Below are 5,724 nucleotides of genomic sequence, written 5' to 3' on the forward strand. Positions count from 1 at the left end.
AGCGGCCTGGGCGGGTCAGGCCCGCGAACCCCCTGCGCCTCGGGAAGGAGCACAACCCGGGCTCTGGACCAAAGCACTGGGAAGACAACGAGGCCACCGGAGGCGACGCGCCAATCGCCCAGCCTCCCGGACGCGCACCAACCGGTAGGACCCCGCGGCGTGTCCAACCGCCCACGGTTGAGCCCACGGTTGCGCGGCCGCGCAGGCATTTGCGCGCGCGGCGCCCCGGCTTCCGGCCGCGGGACGTGGAGGGAAGCGGCCCCGCTGCGGTGGGAGCCCAGAGAGGGCTGGTGGCCGGAGAGCAGAATAGACTTGCAGGGCTGTTCCCAAGGCCAGGATGGGGACACCACCTGCCCCTCAGTAGAGCGCCTTCCACTCTGGGGGACGCAGTGTGAAGGGCTGGCCACGGGCTGGCCAGGGAGTGTCTAGGAGCCCTGTGAGCCAGGCGCAGGCTCACGGGGTGGAGGGTTGGGGGGAAGGCACAGGTGACTCCCCAACAGCACATTCCTGGGCGTTAGGGCCCCAACACTCACAGGACCCCAGGCGCTTCCTGGCTGAGGGTGCCTATGCGCTTGTGTCCTACATGGGACAGGGTTTGCAGTGACCTGGAGCAAGTTGCTGACCCTCTCCTATGAACCCCTTTGATCACCTGAACTGTTACAAGGGTTAAAATCAAGTGTGAGCCCTAACCCATTTGCCTCAGTGGGTAGAGTTTCAGCCCAAGGACCAAACGGTCACAGATTAGATTCTATTCAAGGGCATGTACCTTGGTTGCAGGCTCAACCAATGGACACATCGATGTTTCTCTGTCTCTCTGTCTCTCTCTCTCTCTGTCTCTCCATCCATTCCACTCTCTCTAAAAGTCAATGGAAAAAATATCCTCCGGTGAGGATAATAAATACAGAAATAGTATGAGACTATTAGTATATGGAGACTTAAGTGCTCCCTTCCCCATGACTATCCAGTGGGACTTTCTTTGCTCTTTAGGTTGCCTGTGTGCAGCCTAGCTTTTCAGGCACTTATTCTTCATTTACTCCCAGAGCTAGGACATAACTGGGCTCATAAAAGGAGGTCAAGAGTAAAGGAAGAAACGTGACTTCAAGGTCTTGCTGTATCTCCTGGGGCAGAGGGTCTCTTGGCCAAACTTTTGTTTGTCCCCCACCTAAACCTTACCAAGGGAATCCTTGGAGGACTCAATTTGTAAAGGAGGAGGGAGTGGCATGGAGAAGTGCGGACTCTGTAAGTAGCTCCCAGAGATGTCTGCATTGGATTTCTGTTCATTTGCAAAGTTAGACACATTCATCTTAGTTTCTCATACTTTTCCATCTCCTTCACATTATGAAATATCATCAGATAGAATGTAGATGAAGTCAAGGCATATAACCCTGGTCTGCAGTGTCTCCATCTATCCAGATTAGAGGCCTCCCCACTTCCAGAGCCCCCTGGGCTTACTTTGCACTCTTACTTGTGTTGCAATTAGTCATCCCACCAGCTTAAAAGCTCCTTTTGCCAAGAACTGTTTCTTACATTCCTGAAATCTAGCCTGGGGCTGAGGCAATACATACTAGTACTCACAGAATCTACATATATAAAAGCCTAAGCAACAGGTTGACCGGTCGCTATGACGCACACTGACCACCAGGGGGCAGACGTTCAATGCAGGAACAGCCCCCTGGTGGTCAGTGAGCTCCCACAGCAGGAGAGCCGCTCAGCTGACCAACAGGTGCCAGACGCAGGGCTTACGACTGGCTGCTGCAGCAAGTCTACTGAGTGGTGGTGGCGGGCACAGTGGGGCTGGGATGAGCAGGAGTGGCAAGGAGGAGTGGCAGGTGGCGTTGGGCTGCCGGTTTTGGCCCGATCCCCACAGACTACGCCAAGGGACACCACCGGTGCACCAATCTGTACACCAGGCCTCTAGTGAATACTAGTAAATGAAAGAATGGATTTGATTTCTCTGAAAAACTAGACTTTTCAAGTTTACTTAAATCACCAAGATGTGAAATAAATAGGCAAATCAAGCTTCAGTACCTTAAAGGAACATGTCATTTCAAAGGACATTCCATTTGAAGAGTTAAGTTTCAAAATTGTTTTGTTTTTTTTTAACAAACATAAAATCATCAGCAAGCTGTGTTTCTGCACATTTTGTAAAGCTCAAAGGCCCCCTTTGAACAAGGGAATTTTTTATTGTGTCCAATACCACCCATTAGTTGCTAAGTGGATAGAATCTGCCTCCTACTGTATGCAGCATTTGGTATCTGAAGATGCTAGATTTAAAAAAAACAAAACTTTTTATGGGGTATTAGGAATTAGGATCCTTGGCTCTGTTCTTGATGCGAAAGATTCTATATAATTGAAACTCTGTTCACAAAGCAATAACTTTGTGTCTCATTCCTGTTGGGCTGAACCCAAAACAGGACTGCACAGTGCAGTGTATGGGGTGCCATGGAGATTTGGTATTGAACTCCACGCCTGTAAATGTTCACAAATTAAACTGTTGTATATATACCTGTACAATCAAAAGTATGCTCTATGGAAGCTGGAAAAAAAAAAAAAGCTAAACTTTTACCCATAAACTCATCCTTGAAAAATTCAATTCCATTTTCCAAATGTACTCTAGTTAATGTCTCAATCACGATGCAAGAAAAGCATTTGATTTAAAGACTTCTAGCAAGATCTAGCTGAAATCTCTCTTCCACATGACTCTCCTATCCCTTCCTTTTACATATGTCTGTTATATTACCTATCATGTCTTGCAATTGTTTACTATTTCTCCCTTCTACCAGTGTGACCTTCCTGAAAGCAGGAACTCTTCTCATTTATTTTTGAATGCACAGCCTTCGCTTTTCCTTATGTATTTTAGAATATACTTGTCAATTTCTGCCAAAAAAATAAAAGAAAACCTGTTGGGATTTTTATTAGGATTGCATTGTAGATAGAGATCAATTTGAGAATGGACTTCTGAGCAGTATTTTTTTCAATCCATGGACATGGTTTCTCTCTCCATTAATTGAGCTCTTTACTTTCTTCAGCAATGTTTTGTAGTTTTCAGTGAACACGTCTTGCAAGTATCTTGTTAGATTTATCCCTAAGTTTTTCATATTATTGTAAATTATATTTTTTAAAATTTTAGTTTCCAATTTTTCACTGCTACTGCAATATATATTCGTTGTGTATTGACATTCTAGTTTATGACCTTGTTAAGATTCATTACTTCTAGTAGCTTTTTTGTAGATTCCTTGGGATTGTCTGCGGAGTTACATCATCTATGAATAAAGGCAGTTTTTATGTTTTTCTTTCTGATATACATGCCTTTTATTTCTCTTTCTTGCCTCATTATAATAGCTAAGGTCTGCAGTACATTTTTAATAAAAATGGTGAGACTGGATATTCTTGTCCTGTTCCTGTAGGGAGACAGCCTTCAGCCTTTCATCAATGTGATTTTACATATAGGCCTTACTTAGATCTCTTTTACCAGGTTGAGAACATTACCTTCTTTGCCTAGTTTTTTGAGAACTTTAATCATGAAAGGATACTGGATTGTATTATGTACTTTTCATATTCTAGTGAGATGCTTGATTCTCTCTTTTTTTGTTTGTTAATTAGGTGAATTATATTAATTTTTAAAAATACTCACCCGAGGATACTTTTTCCATTGATTTTTAGAGAGAGCGGAAGAGAGAGAGGGAGGAGGGGAGAAAGAGAGAGATACTTTGATGTGAGACATATCCATTGGTTGCCTCCTGCATACACCCCAACTGCAGGGCTAGGGACCAACGCAGGTATGTGCCCTTGACTGAGAATCAAACCCACAACCCTTCAGTGCATGGGCTGATGCTCTAACCACTAAGAACACTGGCCAGGACTATTGATTTTTAAATGTTGAACTAACCTTGTATTCCTGGGATAAGCCACACTTAGATATGATGTAGTGTCCTTTTTATAATGCTGAATTCAATTTGCTAATATATATTTCCAACTATACTCATGCTCTTTAAATTTTTTTATATATAAATTTTAGTAAAATATACTTAAAATTTACTTTAACCATTTCTAAATGTACAGTTCGGTGGTATTAAGTACATTCACATTGTTGTGCAACCATCACCACTATCCACATCCAGAACTCTTTTATCATCCCAAACTGAAATTAGGTACCCATTAAACACTAACATCTCATTCTCCTCCACCCAAGTTCCTGGTAACCCTCTTCTACTTTCTGATTATTGTAGTGTCTCATATAAGTAGAATCAGACACTATGCCCATTTGTGTCAGGCTTATTTCACACAGCATGTTTTCAAGATTCATCCATGATATAGCATGTCTCAGAATTTCCTTCATTTTGGGGGCTGAATAATATTTCATCATAGGTATATACCACATTTTGCTTATCCATTTATCCATCAATGGACATTTGAGTTGCTTCTACCTTTTGGCTACATGAAAAATGCTGCTATGAACATTAGTATACAAACATCTGTTCAAATCTCTGCTTCCAGTTCTTTTGAGTATGCACCAAGAAGGGGAATTGCTGGATTATAGGATAATTCTGTTTAATTTTTTGAGGAAGTTCCCATACTGTTCTATATAGCACCTGTACCATTTTACACTCTCACCAGCAATGTATAAGAGTTCCAATTTCTCCACATCATCCCTAACACTTGTTATTTTGCGTTTTGTTTTTATAACAGCCATCCTCATGGGTGTGAAGTGGTACTTACTGCATCTATGTTCACAAGAGACTTTGATCTCTTTTTTATAAATGGATTTAAACATTTTGAACAATAAGAAAACAAATGAGAAGCTAAGGATGTCCCTAGGTTTCTTGGCTGCTGTACTGGTTGTGTCATGCAACAGAGAATCCTGGAAGAGCACATTTTAAAGGGTAGGGAGGAAGGAGTTGTAAAAAAAAACGGAAGAAAATGACTTAATACTGGGAAACTTGAGGTCACTGGACTGTGGGCCATCCTGCTGTAGATATATAATTGGCAATTGATAAAACAGTATTAAAGCTTGAGAAATGAGTAAGGAGTAGAAATACGGGTAATGAGTGCCTGCCATGTGTTGAGTACTTTTTATGTGTTTGGGAAAAACCAGACTAAGTGTAGTAGCCGAAGTCACAGAAATGCACGGCTTTTCCTAAAGAGAGAGTGAAATTGAGAAGAGGGGCAAAATTAGAACCTTGAGAACCAAAATTTAAAGACTTGGCAGTAAAGAAGTAGCCAATAGAGACTGAAAAATAGTAATGGAAAATATAAGTGGCAGGAGGGAATAGTATCATGGAAATCAAAGTAGAACATGCTATCAAAAAAGGAGGGACTAATTCTCCAATGTTTAAAGCAATTCCCATTTTTATTTTCCTCTTCTGTCCTCAGCTCCTGAGCATATCCATCTTTGTCATTAATAGTTATCCATTCTTTGTAGACAGAGCAGAACTAGATTAGTAGGGAGAAGAGGATTAACAGACGAAATGGATTTATTATAGTGATAAGGTATGAGCATCCTTTTTTCTAAAATAATTATTTCAGCTCTGACATCCTAAATTAAGCCAGTTTCTTTTACACTTGTAAAAAGTAAAGATTAAGATTTAAAAATGATACATAAATAAAGTTATCATTTTAACTAAAAAATACACCAGGATAAAACTACACATCAGGACAAAACAAAACCCTTAACAGCCAGCGAGAAGTCTTAAAACATTTATTTTAAAAATTAGAATGCACTAT

This window comes from Myotis myotis, unplaced genomic scaffold (assembly GCF_014108235.1).
Source record: "Myotis myotis isolate mMyoMyo1 unplaced genomic scaffold, mMyoMyo1.p scaffold_m19_p_7, whole genome shotgun sequence".
Classification (NCBI taxonomy): domain Eukaryota; kingdom Metazoa; phylum Chordata; class Mammalia; order Chiroptera; family Vespertilionidae; genus Myotis; species Myotis myotis.